The following is an 18,841-nucleotide window of genomic DNA, read 5'->3' as shown; positions in this document are numbered from 1 at the left end:
TCTTCCATGGTACACAGATTTCAAGTAAGCATAGTTGCCTTCCTCTGGCTTAATCTAGACAGTGCGTTTGGGTCCTGTCTGTGCTCAACTTGGTTCTCGCTGCCACAGCCAGGCTACGCACATCCCAAGACAGCTATGGGCTGTGCCCCACACAATGTACCAATAGAGCTTTTTCTACTAGTGGCTCTCTTCTGAAGGGTCAACTTCATTTCCAGACCAGCAGGGTGCATTGCCAACAACAGAATCTCAGATAATTTGCACCTCAATGGCAGGGCAGCCTGTCTGTCTGCCTCCCTACTGTCCACTGGATCATTTCGATAACTTAGTCCATCTAGGGTTTGACTGCTTGGCTGGCCTCAGCCATTTTTACAGGCAACAACATTCTACCCGCCCTGGGATGGTGTTGTCTCGAGAGCATGCCCTTTCAGAGAGTGCCCCCTTACATGGGTGGCTCTCTCATCCAAGCAGTGCAAAGGCCGAGCAGCCCGGCAATTCCCCAGAGGTCATGACAGAGTAGGAGGAGGGTGGGCTGGCCACAGGGCCTGGCCACCGTGCTTTGGGTGCGGACCCACGTGAGCCATGCCCTTGCACTTCTCTGCCAAATGTGTTTTTACACAGCAGTCCAGGATGACGACCATTCCGCAGGGTGCCGGACCCACCGTATCACACACTGGGGATGGAACTGTGAGCAGCAGCTGCCCCCCTCTTGCACAAGATGTGCCTGGAGCATGCCTTTCCTTCCGACCACTCCAGCTGTGCCGTTGGCACCCACATGAGGCGTGCTCTGCTGCTCGGGTCCCACAGACAGGCCCAAGTGTGTGAAGGTTGTCCCAAGGCCAGCCACCTAAGCTTCTGCTATGTGTCAATTAACTTTGATAAGATTTGGTGAACTGCTGCTTTTAAGCATGTTACTGAGTGGAGGGAAATTAAATGTCCAGGATTCCCTTATTAATGGCGAGTGAGGAGGGAAGTGCCCAGTGCAAAATTCCTGTCTGGCATCAGATGCAGGGAATGTGGCATACAGTGGCTGACTCCCCAGCATCACTCAGGAGGCGCACGTCCTTCTAATTGAGCTAAAAATGCAGATGGCGTTATGATACTAGTGCCCCCAGTGCAATGTTGGTGGCTTAAGACCAGGACCCTGGATGGTGGCATAAAGGCAGGCACAACCTCATGGCTTGCGTAGCCATATACTCTCTCTGACATGCCCAACTGGCCATGTGGCCGATGCTAGACCCAACCGATGGTCTGAGTCATGGCTGTTCCAGCTGTCTGCCACATTTGTATGCAGCCAGGCTCCATGGACTTTACTTCAAGCAGGCATAACAGTCTGTGGCAAGTGTCTCCCTGTGGGATAGAAGTGTGGTGTTTGGCCCGGAGGGGCTGCTCTGTGCTTGGACCGGGGCACCAGAGCATGTGTGTAGCAACGGGCCTGGCTGAAGTGGGAAAGGGCTAAGCAAGCCGAGCAGTTGAAGACCCACGCGGGACACAGGCTTTGGTAGGAGTCACAGGGAAGAGCTACTGGGGCTCCACAAGTAACTCTCGTGTGGGCACTGCATTAGGGCATCAACAGCAGAGCCCCAGAGGGCCAGAGGTGTGTGGGTCCCACTGGCTACACCATAGCTGTCAGGTTTCCCTTTTGAATTCTTTACCACACTACATGTCTATGCAAGCGGTCGAGGTGGTATTGTGAGTCATGCTTTGGTGCTACTACAACATGGGCCAGGTGCACTTCCCATGGCCCTACCTGCAGGATACACAATTTTTAATGCGCTTATACACAATGTGTCATTTCATGTGTATGTGACCACACGTCAATGTGCTGGGTTCATAATTGTGACTGTATTCATTTTGATTGCAGGGCATGGGCATGTGTGTGTGTCTGTGGCAGTTGCTGGTTGTCTCATGCTGATTTCATGCTGCTTTTGCTATTGTGTATCCCACACATTCATTGTCATTGTTGACTGATGTTTATGTTCTTTGTTCCCTTTTCTACAGTTGATGCAGCTGGCTAATAGGGTGGAAGCAGTGCTGTGGGGCGGAAAGCCAGGGACAAGGCCTCCAGACCTAGGCACACACCCTAGCCATGCCATGTTGTGACCACCTCTTCACAGGGTGATGTGGCTGGGGTAGCATCATTGTCATCGGGCAAGGCTGCTGAGGGTGAGCCCCAGGATATCATTGTTGTGGGGGAGACATTTGCAACAGTGGGACAGAGTGGTGGTGATGTATCCACACAGGGGCCCCAGAGCATGGAGACCTCTCTGGAGGCATCAGGGTTGATGGAGGAGAAGGAGGAGGAGGCCATTGGAGCCCAGCCCACAGGGTCAGGTGGGGGCACCGAGGTGGTGTGCAGGCTGCACACCTAGCCCTGAGACAGGAGGATCTGCAGTCCCCGGGAGAGGGGTTGGCACAGCCTCCTGTCCCATGGCCATCTGCTGCAGCACTGACCACCTTCACCGATGCCTCTACCCAGAATGAGGCCGCACTTCCGGCAGATGAGGCCATCCGGGATGAGGTGATGCACCTGCTGATGGATGCCTTGTGTTGGCAGGCTTCGATTTGTGATGCTGTACAAGCATCCCGTGAGATGTTTTTACAGCATCACAAGCAAATGGCCTGCCTGTTGGCACAATTGGCAGCAGCACTTCTTTCTAGTGGTCTCATTGGGCTGACCACTACAGTGACCCCTCCTCATCTGTGCCCCAGTTGTCCTCCACTGAGGCCTCCATGCCAGCTACCCCCACAGCCTCCACTGCACCAGATGCACCATTGCCTAGTTTGCAATGTGCCGGAGTCCCTGGTCGAGGTGGAAGTCCATACCATGGCAGGGGAGGTAGTCGCCGATCCTGCCCAGGTGCCCACAGGCGAACAGGCAGTGGAAATACAACAGCACTTGAGGGCAGTGCAGCTGCTGTACTCACTTGACACAGACTGTCATCAAGTCAGAGGGAGTACCTGCACTGCACACGCAATGCCAGGCAGCAGCAGATAGTGATTGTTAGGAGGGAAATCCTGCAGGACATTTGCAGTAGGAGGAGACAAACATGCATAGATTTTGCACAAGTGAGGCAGAAGGCACGCCGGTGCCTGCAGGCTCTAGTGTCCGCACAGATGGACTACTTGAGGCAGCAGGAGGTGGAGACGCAGCAGGCTTGTGATGCTGCAATAGCCAGGGCCGGGGTGGAGGAGCGGTGGGCGATGGCGCGGGCCGCCATCCTGGGGGAATCCAGCCAACAACAAGTCCTGCCTGCAGGGGCAGAGATAGAGGGGTAATCCGCCTTGGTCGAGGCATTATCCAACATCACACCGGACTAGCCTGCTGCCGGTTGTAAATAGTTCTTTAGTTGTATGTTTCATTTGGTACATTTTCTTTCTTCCATAGACAATTTTTCCCTTCCCCTTTTTTTCTACATAGTTTGTTTTTAATATAAGTTTTCTATCATGTTTCTGCCACACTGCTTTGCTGTCTGTTTGTCCATGTGCAGATTTTGTTTGCCCATGTTCTCCAAGTGAGTATGTCCTATGGCTGTCATGTGGGTTGAGGCCTCACTCTGTGTGGCATGTTGTTACTTTGATGTTTGCTCGGTGACATGTGTGGTTGCTCCATGTGAGTGATGGATGTTGCATCCATGTTCGATAAACATGAGTGGTCTATTGTGGATGTCGAGAGGTGACATGCTTTGGGATTCACATGTTTGTCATCTTTATCATGCACTTCTGTTTCTTGCCTACTTCCGTGCTTTGCAGTACAGGCATTTGGTCAATTGTGTACATGGCGTGGATGGGTGTGTGAAACATGTATGCTGTGGTTCACATCTAGGGGAGTGGCCATCAAACGTCTGGATGTGGCAAAAGCTGGTTGTTTGATTCCATTTCATGTTCAGGGGCACTGCTTGTTCAGTGTTGGTGTGTCAGTGTTCGTTGAGTGAGTTTTTTGGTGTGTGTGTTTTAATGTGAAGATGCTTTTGGTGATGGCTGAGATGTTTCATGATTGTGTTCAGGGTCTCTCATTGGGGATGGGTACTCACTTCTTCATGTGTCTTGCCACATGTTTCACATGTTTTAGATATTTGGTGTATCTGGTGACAGCTCATTCACCTCTGTCCATTTGCTACTTGAAGTTCAGTTCATTGGGCGCAGTTACTTGCTGTATAAGCGCCTTACAAATGTAAAATAAAATAAAATATAAATTGGACATTGAGTTCCTTTCTGTTTCACTGATGTTTAGATGTTCCTTTGGCACTTGCTTGTCAATGTGGATGTGCCCACACTTTATTCACAAGCATGGCTATTTTTCATTGTGGGTGATGAGGAGGGATGTGGCCTCAATGTTGATCTGTGGGCTACATTCATCACGCATGCCCTATGCCACATGTACATTGAGTGGCCAAAGTGTAGCTGGTACAACAGTATGATGTCCTGTTCATGTGCAGCTGAGTGTGGTCCAACAGGGAGCCATGGAAGAGGCTACTGTCCCGGATTCAACGACAGTGCTCCCAGGTGTTCATGTTGGAGGAGGTTATTTGACAGGTATACTTTATGGTGGAGGCATGCCAGAGGAGTTGAGTTTAGCTTGGTGCTCCACATTGGACTGGAAGGAGGGCAGACTTGCGGGTGCGGCCTGGGGTTGTGCAATTGGGACAGGGGTCAGTGGAGTACTGGAAGGAGGACAGGTTTGCGGGTGCTGCCTGGGGATGGGGCATGAATCAATGGAGTACTGGAAGGAGGGTGAGCTTGTAGGTGCTGTCTGGTGTTGAGGGGTTGGGGCAGGGATCAGATGGGGGCTGGAAGCGGGGCAAGCTGGTGGGTGCTGCCTCAGGTTGGGGGTTGGGTCAGGGGTCATTGGGGTACTGGAAGGAGGACAGGCTTGCGGGTGCTGCCTGGGGTTGGGAGTTGGGGCAGGGGCTCACTGGTGTACTGGAAGGCGCGCAGGGTTGCAGGTACTGCCTGCAGTTGGGGGGTTGGAGCAGGGGTGAGTGCAGTACTCGAAGGAGGGTGGGCTTGCAGAAGCAGCCTGGGGTTGGGCAGAGGTTAATAGGGTACTGGAAAGAGGGCAGACTAGCTAGTGCTGTCTGGGTTTGGGGCAGAGGTCAGTGAGGTACTGGGAGGAGGGGAGCTGGTGCTTCTTTGAGTTAGGGGGACCAGTGCAGTTTCTCAGGGGTTCACAGGTGCTGCTTTGATTTAGGGGGACCAGGTGCAGTTTCTCCAGGGTTCAAGGGTGCTGCTTTGAGGTAGCGGGGCCAGGTGCAGTTTTGCCAGGGTTCATGGGTGCTGCTTTGAGTTGTTTCTCCAGGGTTCACGGGTGCTGCTTTTAGTTAGGGGTAACCAGGCGCTGTTCTGCCAGGGTACGCAGTTGCTGCTTAGTGTTAGGGGAACCAGGCGCAGTTTCACTGGAGTACACGGGTGCTGCCTTGAGTAAAGGGGCAAGGTGCAGTCTATTGAGGGTTCACGGGTGCTGCTTTAAGTTAGGGGGCTGGGCACAGTTGAGTAGGGGTACTGGGGTGAGGCTCTCTGGTATGCTCACTTTAGTAGGGCTTCAGTTGGGTCTGTGCCCGTATGCATTTGCGTTTTCTGGGCTACTGTAACATTTTTGATTTTTCCATTCTCACATACAACTGCTCACCCCTTTCAGCAGTGTAACTTCTCTGAGAGCATTTGCTTGCCTTGCTCTGGCCTGCTCGGCAGTTATGTATTTCTCATGCGAAGATTAGGGATCCAATTTCTCTGCTGTGGTCTGGTCTTGGCATCGGTTAACGGGCCTCAGCCCCACCGGTCTCTTCACCGTCTCTGTCTCTCTCTTTACTTCAATGTCGTTGCCGTTCTGGATGCCAGCCTGCCAGTGTCTTGCCAGCGATCAGCTTGTTCTCCACACTACTTCCGGCTCTGCCATCTAGCATGGCTCTGCCGCTCCAAGATGTCCTCCCGTCAAAGGTTTGCCTCTGCATAGGATTCTCTCTTCTCCATTACAAGTTCCTCATCGTTTTATGTACGTCATTACACATAAAAGGGGTTTGACGTTCATCTTTGACTGTCGAGTTCAAACGAGATCCAGCATAACCTGAAGCTAAAGAGATTGAAAAATATCACTATTTAAAAAAAACAGAAAAAAGAACAGTCTTTCCCATGTAGGCAGTTTGTATGAGTTTTCCGATATTCCAGCTTTAATCTGCAGGAATACCGGCAAATGGAATTACCGATACCGCCACTTGGTCAGGCGGTATTACCACTGTAGGTAATACCACTTGATTACAAGTGGGCATTTATCAGTGTAAATCCCCATTTAATGGAGTCCATAGGACTGCTTTGGGGAATTTTGCTGGTATTACCTCCGGCAGTGTTACCGAAGGGTAATACCAGAGATTTATGGAGGTAAAGTGGAGGGGTTACCTCCAGCTTAAAGCTGGAGGTAACCCCTCCACTTTACCTTAAAAAATCATTGGTATTACTATGTGGTAATACGGCCGGAGTTAATACTGGCAAACTTGTAGTTTGGCAGTGCAGAAAAAATGGAGGTAGACGGTATTACCTCCACTTTTCTCCCGCACAGCCAAACCCGTAATGAGACCCAATGTATTCTGGACAGGGAGTTCCTTACAGGAATGGGTCTTTACAGGAATGGGAGTCCTTGACCCCCGGGAGAGGCTTGCTTAGCAGATTCACCTCCCTAGCCTCAAAGCGGGTGACTCCCAGCTGGGGAGAAGGGAGGAATAGTCCAGATACGTCACAATGCGCACCATGTTTGTATATTGAAGCATGCGTATTGTATGTTAGACATGCATGTACATATGGTGTTTTGTATGTTATGCAAATTATTAGTTTCAGTTTTGCATGCTCGAATGTGTATTTTAATTCATGCATCCTTCATTATGCATGCGCTTGTATGTGTATTGTTTTGGTAGTTTCAATTTCACTTATTTGTAATTACGCCGATGAAAAGAGGTTTCTTTTTTTACAAATGTAAGGAAAAAATGTGTCAATCATAGGTGACTCCTGGGTGTTCTGCCTGGAACATTACGTAAGGTGAGGGGTCACTGTTTCACCTTTTCCAAATTTAAACATGGAATGACATGGCTATCGTGGTGGCTAGTGGAGAGAAATAATTGAGAAACGTGTTGTGTATTATGACAGTGGCAAAAAAACAGACTTAATTGCAATACACGCTGGTGGCAATGATTTGGGCTATCGAAGAGAAACAGGACTATGTTTTGACATTAAAACATATTTGGTACCCCTAGCAGGATTGTTTCCAGGAAATACATTTTATTGTCCTCCTTGGCATCACGCACAATTTGGATGCGTGGAGGTGCAAACCATTGCAAAATGAAATGAGCGTGCAGCACTGTAAATAGATGTATATATACATTTTCAGTTCAACATGCCATACATTTTATTTTTCCCCGGAACATTAAAGGTCACATTGACTGTAATTATAGGATTAATGGAGTTCATTTTAGTAATGAGGGGAATCATTTATTTTTGAGCTAATATTGTTGAAGGACTATTTTATATTTTGCAGTAAGGGGAAGCTTTTCTTTTGTTTTTGTATACAGTATTGTTATTTTTTATTAAATAATAAACTGGTCTGTATTTACTTGCTTGAGTGTAAGTATTTCCTTTGCATGAGCGTATGTTGGAATGCATACACAATGTGGGTGGGTGCGAATGTTTTGTGAGTGTTGTGTGTGACTTCTCTAATTCCTTGCTTGAGTGCTTGAGTCTATGTTGGAATGTATATGCTGGGTGGGTGTGTATGTTGTGTTTGTGTGAGTTTGTGTGAGTTGTGTATGAACAAGGTTTTTCCTTGTGGTGAGTGGGTTTGTTGTGTGTGGTCATGACAATCGGGTGAGTTTGTATGCTGTGTGTGGTCATGATAATGTTGGCTGCATATTGTTACCTCATGATAATGGGTGAGTGTGTATTCTGTGTGTGGTTATGATAATGTTTGAGTGTATGTTTGTAATGTGTACTCAGTGGGTCTGAGTGTGTATTTTGCTTGAGTTTATGTGTCCATATGTTGTGTGTGGTCATAATAATCTTGGCTCTATATTGTTGTTTGAATTATGTATTTCTTTGCTGGAGTGTATTTTTGTGATGTGTACGCAGTCAGGGAAATTGCATATGATGGTCGTGGTTATGACTGGTGTGCGTACAGGTCGCGTGGTTGCTGAACGTATGGTTGGTGTACATCTTTTTTCAAATTCGAAATATTACTCTTTTTCATGCAAACATTCGAAAGTTATCAAGCAAATTCATTTTCTGAAACGCCATAGAGAATTCGTCTTAACCTTATCTATGCTTTGCTAAAGCTGAAGGGAGGGAGAGGGCAAATAAAAAGGGATGGTTCAGAGGGGAAGGGTGAAAGGATAAGTGCAAGGTGCTAGGGCACCTAGTACTACACAAGGGCAAGAGATATGACAAAGTAGCAATCTCATGAATCAGCATGAAGTCAGGAGTGTGTGTTGGCGGGAGGGCACTCACCCAGCAGTATCACAGTTCAGCACAAAGGGTCAGACCATCTGTGCAGTTGCCATATCCCTCTTAGTAGTTTAAAGTAGTATTAGTAGTTTAAAGTGAGGGGCAGTCAGAGTGGCATACAAGTCTAAACAAATAGGTTTTTGACAGATTTCTGAATTCCATATTGTTTTTCTCGATCTTGATGTTAATAGCAGGATTATTCCATAGAGGTGCACCGCCTGAACCAAAAGACCAATTTCCTAGCCTCTATTTCCTGAAGGTTGACATACATATCCTTCAGCCTGTACTCAATCTTAGTTCCTGTGGGGGTTTGTATCTCTTGCTGTAGGGTTTGAAGTAAGAGGGCCTGATTCCAGTGAACGTCCGGTGCATAATGTAAAGAGATTTAAAGTTGATACTCCCTTTCAAGGGGAGTCATTGCAGAGCCTTCAGAGTCAATGTGATGTGGTCTTGGGGTTTCCTGTTTGTATTTTAGCGAATCAAGCATGGCTCAAGCAGATAAAGCAAGGTGGTGGTAGCATACATTTATTAGAAGGTTGTTTTATCGTTAATCTGTGCAAAGCAGAGTACAGCATTTGCGACTATTGCTGGGAGGAAGACTCAACAGCGTGAAACGAGCTGAAGTAGCAAGACTCTGCTTGGCACGAAAGCCACAAGTTGAAGTTCAATTGCACAGTACAGCCTGGGTAGCACATTGCCACTGTTGCCAGGAGGAAGACTCACAGCGTGACACAATCCGAAGTCATAACATTCGGCTTGGCGCAGAGTGCCAAAGACAGAGTCCAACTGCAGAATGTAGTCGGGGCAGTCCGGGCCAGGCTGGGATTCCAGTCCCGATGCAGTCAACCTCTGTTACAGTTGGTAAGCAACATACCACAGAATGACTAAGATGGTGGCATGTTTGATAGAACATCTGTGTGAAATTCAACAGCAGCGGGCTGGCTCCAAGCAATGGACTAGCTGTGGTGCGTTTCTTTCTCTCTTTGAATATATGCATTATGCAGCCAGGGGGATCATTTGGCCCGCACTTACCTCCAAAGAAATATTGCTGATCAGGTGATGCGGATGCCGGCCAGGGACCCTCACCCTGTACTTCGTCCTCAAACATCAAAATCACATGGTTTTAAGGGAACCATGGTTATAGCCATCTTTTTCATGCATCAGTGGATCCAGTCCCTAGCCCCTCCCATGCTGATTTTTCAAGAAATTACTTCCCAGCACCCACACCGCTAAAAGTACTAAGACCTGTCAATCTTGAGCCTGAAAGCCCGGCGGCACCCAGGCCAAGTGGTGCGGACGGGGATCGTCTTTCTCCTTAAAAGTTGTTGATGACATTCATGGTCCTCTTTCATCTGGGGATGTCGCTGATCATTTTTGGGATTCTACCTTTGACCCCACATACACGGTTCTACTCTTATTAAGGGATAACCAGTTAAGAAGCACTAACTCTGCCTCGGTCCTTGGTAATGGGGAGGACTGCAGTCTGAGAAGCATAAACGGCCTATCTTCACCACCAGCTGAGCCCCGGATGGGTGCCAATACCTCATCCACCCTAAATTTTGTACTCAATTCCATGATACACCTGGATGATAATATTAGTCATGTCATGAGAGACAATAAAGCTATCTTGGCATCAATCAGTTCCAAAATTCGTTTTTTGGAAGGTCTCATACAGGCTAAGGACACCAGAGTCATATGTCTGTGTTTAGAAGAAACAGAGATCCCGAGGATGTGGCATTCCTTGGGGCTTCACCATCTTCTGTACCCCAGACACAAGAGCCATTCATCCAGAACTATGTTACCCCCAAGACAAATAACAATAGTGTTGACATAACTACAGAGGATCGAGTTAAGCCGCAAATCTCTACAAAACTTTGAGCACGGCTCTCTGCCACCTCCATTAACAAAAACAAAAGGGAAGGAAAGAAACGTAACCCTCCCAGACACGAAAAAACAAAACATGTAAAGAATATATCTACTAAAAGAACCAACATTTCTAAGAGCAGTAAAAACATCTTCAAATGTGGTTACCCAAGCCGACAAGGGAGCGGAAACCTTTTCACTTAACCTTCAAACTGAACTGGCGAGTGCAGCCATGGAAAAAAAAAAGGGAAACAGAACCATGAAATTAAAGGCACTTGTAATAGGTCTACACCTCTGTTGGCCCCATAAAAGCCTGGCAAGGATGGTGCTTTAATTCCCTTTCTTAAGAAAAAGGTAAAATCGGCTCTTGCCTCGAATGATGGAGAGTCATTGTTGGATCTGTCAATATGAGGATTACACATCACAAGTGGAGGGTGCTTACCAGGTGGATTTGGACCATTCATCACCAAATGCTCTGAATCAATTGTCTTTTCAGCGGGTTGGTGATGCAAAAGTGGGCCCAGAGGCTTCTGACATGCATGATTCTCCTTTTACACCCCTTTTCTACAATCTGTAAAAGCCCCGTAAAGTGCTAAAGGAATCCAAACCTACAATTAAGATTCAATTCTCTTCAAGTACATTCTTAGAAAATATGTGTCTTGTCATTTTAAAACAAGCTACTATTTTAGATGTATTGTCAGATGTACCAAACCACAGACTCTCATTGTCTTATAGAGTTGGAACAAATTGAGTTCTTTAATACACACAAAACCGATATTGTGATACTGCATTTGCTCTCTAAATGTGTGATCCAGCTCGGTCTTGCTCAATCACATGCGTCTGGTTTCTCTCACCCGCAAGGCTCCAGTATTGGAGACTCCGCCAGAGGGCTACTAACAGTACACATAACACCATCACTTGGACTGCATTGAGGGTAGCTTCTTTCTGTCCATGAAATGGAAAGTGCATTTGTTAACATTAGTTCAACAATGGAGGTCACATTTCACGACTTTCGGGTGGCAAATTCTTTAATTAAAAAAAAAAAAGTCTTTCTCAACATCCAACGCTTGTGACCACAACCATTTGCAAGCAAAGCCATCATATTTTTACTGACTAGCTTCCTGGTGCATTTATCCAATGTCATGCATTTTAATGAGGTAGAGATTATTTGTATTATTATGTAATGCTTTTTAGAGATGTGGGCTATGATTTCTGTTTGGCACTGAGCTGGGTGAGTGCAATGTGGTCACCACACGCCTCTCAGGGGATCAAGACGCTTCCCCCTCCTGGACTGCTTGCATGCACTTATACAGAGATGCATGGAGCAAAACTGTGTTACCCTTAACATGCTTTTCAAAACTGTGATCACCCCCTGGTCTCCAATGTTCAGTGTTTCATGTAACTGCTCTCTTCACCATGTATTGCTTGCAATGCTTATAGACAACACTGCACACTATTTGTGTTTTTCTCTAGACAGTTAAATGAACACTGAGAAATACTAACAGCAGGCAATTAACTAGTTTTTAATACACCGTTACATTCCAGATAACTTGCTCATTCCCATTAGTGTACAATTAAAATAAATCAGTTTTGCAAATGGAGCAGCTCTTCCCCTACAACTCTCATGTTATATTTTACTACTCTCCATACTTGTCCTCATTGAGTCCCGTCTTGTACCACCCCTACCACCAGGAAGACCGGAAAGAGGTCGAGGAGGGGTATAATAAAGGGCCTCAATAAAGCACATTGTAGATCTCCTTTAGAGAATAACACTTCAGCAAAGGCCCAACCTTTTCCCCAAACTAACATCAATAGAGCACTTCACAGCAGATAAACATGGTAATTTGACAGCACTTAGTCCAGGTCATAAAGTGCAAACCAGCACCCCAGTTCATTTACAGCACCCCAACCACCTTCAACAGCCCTGTCAGAACTTCCCACAAAGTCCTTCCTGAGCCACAATGGTTTCCAGACATATTAATGACCCCCTGTGATGCCCAAGGCTCTCGGGTAAACATCAGGCAGCTCTCCTGTTCCATGCTTCATGGAAGAGTTAACTTCTGGAAACATTTTTTATCAAAACTCTCTTTGCTATGCAATAGGGTTCCACCCAGTTACAATGCTTCCTACGTTTCCACACCAGTGCCTGCTCCAATGTCCTCGTGGGACCTCTAGGCACTGACTGGGCTACATCAATTTTCAGATGGCGCAATGCGGCCTCCTTTTCCCCAACTACGTACCACAGAGATCTTTTCCACTTACCGATCAGGAATGTCAAGCACTCGAGGATGATTTGCTGATGGAAAACTAAGACTAGGCACATCTTTGGCTACTTTCTCTGGCTCTCTGGGCCACGATGCTCACAGTTCAGGTCCCCATGCCTCCAAAGGGTGACATACACCTCTCAGAGATGGCAGCTCCAGTTACACGCCCAGCGCCCAGGCTGGACCTGTGAGCCCCAGATATGCTACCAAGAATGAATGCCACAAGTCTCCACAGCCACGCTACTTCACCACCCCAATCAGTGCACTCACAAAGCTACTTCACCTGCACCCCTTCCACAGATTCCCCTGATATTGTGCCACAACAAATCCACTTATGGCACATTGCATGTGACTGCCATCTTCTCCACACAGTGCGAATCTGTTAAAGGAGGACTGGGGCTTCATAGAACATCACGCCAACCCCAGCACCTTGAGCACTGTGCTTTCTGCAGGTTCCCTGAGCCAGCAATGTCTGACTCCAATGTGACACTCTCCTCGCTTTGGAATGGTAAAAGAAGCCCCCAAAGCGGAGGCTGCCCACCCACTAGTGAGCTTGGCAGGTTCAGCCTCCTCCCATAAATCATTTCCATAACAGGCACGTCGGGAGATGACTATACACCTGTAATAAGAATATAATACATCACCAGTCCACTATTATATGTTATAAGAATTGAGTTCCGACAACGCACTGTCTGCCTGCTGGATAAAGAAAAGAGTATCAAATGAACTCATTGAGCAAAGTAGCAAATGCTTTCTAAAAAGCCATTAAGCCTCAAATATCGAGGATCCATTTCACAGAAACGTTATCTGACTGAACACAGTTGTTACTAAATGTATGTGTCTTCACTGATATGGGACAATGCTGGATCTGGGGACAACATGTGAGGAAATGACTACTGTTCTGCAACGGTACAGGGCTGAGTAGTGTTTTGTAAACTCCAACTGAACCCAACACTACTACAAATCCAGCAGTGATCTCAGAATGGTATAACTCTATTGGCTCTTTAAGGTAACATGGCCAGAGGGCAGGCTATACTCTTCAAGAGGGTCTGATCCAGCAAAGAAGCATCCAAACAACAATACTAAGTACTTAAGTAAAAGACATGTCCATTCAATGTTCTATAGAAATTAGTCTCATTAACTAAACTAAAAGGACAGAAAACGTATTCAAAACGCTAACAACCTACCCCTGTAATGAAACACACAGTAAATGATGGGTACATTATTGTAGATAAATCAAACTAGTTCAGGAATATGTCCTTTAAGATATAAAGTGGGGTCTTAAATGTCAATAGGGCCCAGAAAACCAGGCCAGTGTGTCAGAACCACTGTTACATATTGTTTTTTTTTTGTTTCTTTGTAGCTACACAGCATCAAGCAGGGTATTTTGATGCTTTCCAGTGCCTTCGATCGGGTTCGAGTTGGTCCATCTGGTTGAGCGGGCTTCAGCAACATGGTGCAAATTAGCACGCTGCAATGGCTCAAGTCTCAAAGAAGATTGGAGCAAGCAGCGATGCTCAAATCCATGAGGTTGAAAGGTTCAACTGGGTCTTGACGCAGGAAGCAGTGAGTCGACTTCAGCTGGGAGCTGGCTTGACTGATTCCAAGGACGCAACCCAGTTTGTCAAGCAGTAACAGTAGGAAGCTTGAAGACGCTTGAGACAGGCATGCAAGGTACGGATTGGTGCAGCTCAAAAGCACACAGATGAGATCCATAGGTATTCACAGAGGCTCAAAAGCATGTGGAGTACTTTGAATGGCTCAAATCAGCTCAAGACAACAGAGGGAGCCATGCACAGCTTATTATGTTCCTTGGTTGCTCTACGACCCACCACAGGGTTTCTTAGGAAAGGCGAGTCTGTGTTCTGCCCTCCCCACCACAGAAGATTGCCTGGGACACCTTCAGGGCTTGCCACTTCAGCGGGCAGTGGGCCGAGTACCAGTGTCCATCTGGAGTTAGGCATTTTCAAATACATATCCTTCAAATGTCCCAATGAAGTGGTTAGGGAGAAGGTCTGCACCCTCCTTGCAAAATGTGTATCCTCATCCCAATTGCTGAGGACTTTGGCCAGTCTTTACACTAGCAAGGTTCCAGCAAATGTTTCAAGATGAGTCAAAGAAAATGTCAAGATGGTTCCATTAAAGGGATGATCTCACCCCCTCATATACTATTCTTGTCACAGAAGATTGCTATATTCAAATCCTTTAGTAAGGGGACAATCCTTGCACCTGTAACAAGGATTTTGCCTTCTGACGTCTGCTCCCAGAGTGCCTTGTCTGCAAAAAAATAGGAGAGGTCACAGGAAGGAAGGATGGTCTAGGAATGTATAAAATAATAATACCATTTCTTTATATAGTTCTAGCTTACCCAAGGGCATCAAAGTGCTGTAGTAACAGTTGATATTGTTACCCACCGCTTGGTACATCATTTATGAACCCCAAAAGGAAGAGTTGGTCCCAGCAGGATTCGAACCTGCGCAACAGATAATGCACAAATGTCAGAAACGAGCGCTCAGCTCGCTGTGCTATCTGACTGTCTGGGAAATGGTGGGACCCTTCTTCCAGTGTACAGATTCCTTTATCCCTATACTATACTTCCCCCTCTCTTGTCTGCCTGAATTCAATATGACTCCAGTAATTATCCCCCTGGTTTGACTTCCCCATTGTCTTGCAGAGAGCCCCATGAAGTATCTAGCTCCCACCCTGCACCCGCCCCTGGGGTATGTCATGGCTTCCTGGGAAGAAGCCACGCCTTCCAGCAGAGAATAAAGGGGAATCCAGTTCTGAACCCAACATCTGTTGTGGGTGAAACTTCCAGCCCCAGGCATCAATACTGAAAGGGTTATGGAAGCTGCAATTATCAATGGAAACCAGTTGACAATAAAATGACATCATATGAGTTTTGCAGTTATAATTGTATTTGTATGAGTCCACTGGATCAAATTAGATATCGTTTTAAATTTATATTCAACCAAAGTCCTGCCACTAGGCCATGGGATACACTGTTAAATATATTTTGACTCATAGGGGGACCATGGCTATTGGAATTAATGGGTTCCAGCAGGCCATTTCAGGACGGAACATCTTACTCTGTAATTGCTATATTGCCAAATCACATTGCAACTGCAGTTGTGTCAGAAGATAGAATCCAGCAAACAGTACACATATGCACACTATTCTTTTAGCAGTGAAACATGAGTCCTGTTTAGCAGAGCTCACTTTCTGAGAGAGAAAACCAACATCATTTTGCACTGCAAAAATAAAGAAAAGCTCAGGATAGCACACCCTTACAGACCTTGCAAAGACTGTCACACGGGATACACAGCACCTGCATAATACCACACACTTTAAAACGGATATAGACATGGCCTGCATTAAATTACTTAATACACTTATCACATATAAATGGAGTGCTTCATTTTGACTTGTTTTCTTCATACAGTAAAGATATCACTTTGTGTTTTCGTTCTGCAAGAGAATTTCTGTTGCCTGAGGCGGTGCATGATGGCAAGTTATAGAAAGGGGTGAGCGAATGTTCCATCCGCAAAGTGAAAAATTCAAAAATTTATACTGGCATCTACTTCCGCCCATTCCATGAAATTGGCATTATGTTTCTGCCATACTAGGTTTTCACAGCGGCACGAGAAACTTTGTTCCTCTCGTTTCAATTTGTGCTAGGTTCGCGCAGCTTCACGAGAAACTTTGTGCTGCTCTTTTCGATCCGTGCTAGGTGCGCGCAGTGGCTCAAGAAACTTTGTTCGGCTCATTCAGATTCAAATTGGGTTTGAGCAATGGCACAAGAAACCTTGTACTGCTCTTTTTGTTACTTGCGGGTTGCGGAACAGTGGATTGGGGCGAAACGGATCGAACTTTTACAGATTCCGCTTCTGCGGCGGGCGGAGCGAAATTTAATGATTTCAGCCCAACCCTGGTTATATAGTGAGGGAGAACTGCTGAAACTCGTGGCATTAGGAAAACCCTCCTATCCACCATATATAACAAGCTTTAAAAAAGTCAATAAATTAAGCTTCTGTACCACAAGAACATTTTGTAATACACAAATATGCACATGGATATATGTGCACTAGGTAGAGTTGGAGATGTACTTAAATCCTTATGAGCAGAATGTCAACATAGCGAAGTGCAAACAACTGTGATAATGTACTTCAATCCTACCCTATAACCACAAAAGTGATGGGTGGAAGGTTTTGAAGGAACCCGAACCACTGGCTATGCTCTGGGCAACTTTCCACTTCTTAGCCTGTCTGCGCCATTGCAAAAAAGGGTCCAGCCATATGCAAATCAGTCAGGTACTGCCACCAATGGTAGCAGCCCAGCCCAAACTGCTAAGCCAGGTCTCCGATGCACAGAAACACAAGCAACCCCAGACATGTTTCAACCTTGTTGGGCCTCCTCAGTGAGGTGCAGCTTGGTTCCCTATGGTGCAGCGAGCAAGGGACCCACGTCTGGGGATACCCTCTCTCATATAGTGGGAATAACTATAACCAAAAAAATGATGGGTGGAAGGTTTTGAATGAAGCCGAACCACTGGCTTTGCTCTGGGCAACTTTCCACACCACCGTTTTTAGCACATCTGCGCCATTGCAAAAGGGGTCTAGCCATATGCAAATCAGTCAGGTACTGCCACCAATGGTAGCAGCCCAGCCCAAACTGCTAAACCAGGTCCCCTCTGCATGGAAACACAAGCAACCCCAGACATGTTTCGGCCTTGTTGGGCCTCCTCAGTGAGGTGCAGCTTGGTTTCCTATGGTGCAGCGAGCAAGGGAACCATGTCTGGGCATACCCTCTTTCACAATCCTACCCTACATCACCTCTATGTTTGTGTACTGAGTCTACAAAAAGGCTCTTCCAGGGCACCTCAATAGTGCCGCGAAACCAGTTACTACGTGACTCAGACCTTCGGATAGCTCGGTCAGGATGCATCAACAATTACATTAATGCCCACGTACAACTTTGACAATGCACCTCATTCCGACAATGCAGAGTCAATGTTATACCTATATGCAGACCCACAAAATATTCTATCACAGCATCTCAGTCCTGAACCGCAACAGCTTCTACTTTTTCATTATGGTACAGCACTGCCATATGTGTGCCTGCTCTGCCAATGCAACTGACTCCTGACCAGCAGCCCACTCTGCCATTCTAATATTGGATACCACACACAGGTCTGTCAATGCACCTCACACACAGGTCTGTCAATGCACCTCACGTTCAACCTCCAGCACACACTTGCATTTGTGTGTTGGGCCAAATATTCGGAACTGCTATCATTGCGCTGTAACACAAATCGAGCTGACCAGATACACCTAGATTCCGACTGTCAGAAGAACTTCTAACTGTTCACAATTTCGACCTACAGAAAACTCTGCTTATGTGTTTTTGCCCTGGTCTCTGTGCCAATGTAGTTTAATGCTGCTTTGCAGTACCCCTCGTTATTTACTTCTGTATTTATTTATTTAATACAAGTATTACAATTGTTTACATACACTTTAACAGCCATGTCTAAACGAGAAATCATTAAAATAAAAAAGTAGTAAAATACACCTGGACATTTATTGCACTGATTCCCGCATTGTTTCTACCTTCTAAGATTAGACGCCAGAACTGCTCAGAGTACAAACAGTTCTGTGTATGAACAATTCCACTGAACATTTGTGTGCTCACCTCAGTCTCTGACACTCAGCATATAATTGTCTCAGAGTTTCTGTTTGATTCAGAATGTTACAAATTCTACTTAGTCTATGTGCATAATTTACAAAAATGTTTTACGATGGTGCAATTTTATTGAAAAATGCTTTGTAAATCAGGCCCAATGCATCTTCAGGATGTACTGCAGTGCAACTTACAATAGCCTCAATTCCACATTGATTGAAACAAACTTCAAGAAATTGTCATCTTTTAATTTGGCATGGAAAACATTTTTTTATGCAGGCTGGTCATTTTCTTTAGTGAAACATTGAGTGCCCTCGTTTTGGCTTATGCTGGCCAGGTCACCAGGCCAACCTCTACTTGGATATATGTAATCAGAGTCCTTTTTGAGGGTCCCAGGACAGGCCAAATAGGACCCTGCCACGGTCTGACTCACCAGTAAGTTCAAAGAGTTGTCAGAAAGTCCACCTGATGAAGAGAGTGCAGGCTCTTAATGCAAAAGATACTGTAAGTCATCACGTGGTTTTGTGACGGTATGAAGGAGACCAGCCTTTTATCACATT

The 18,841-nt window shown here is 46.2% G+C and overlaps 1 pseudogene; it reads left to right on the top strand.

Annotated features, from left to right (window-relative positions):
* Positions 1-14,072, top strand: part of LOC138515235 (exocyst complex component 7-like) — a 50,164-nt pseudogene extending 36,092 nt beyond the window's left edge.
* The last annotated feature ends 4,769 nt before the right edge of the window (positions 14,073-18,841 follow it).

The sequence above is a fragment of the Ambystoma mexicanum genome, chromosome 6q (genome assembly GCF_040938575.1).
Source record: "Ambystoma mexicanum isolate Mex_15411 chromosome 6q, UKY_AmexF1_1, whole genome shotgun sequence".
In the NCBI taxonomy this organism is placed as follows: Eukaryota; Metazoa; Chordata; class Amphibia; order Caudata; family Ambystomatidae; genus Ambystoma; species Ambystoma mexicanum.
Note: the sequence above shows the minus strand (reverse complement) of the source record. Positions and strands in the feature narration are given on the sequence as shown.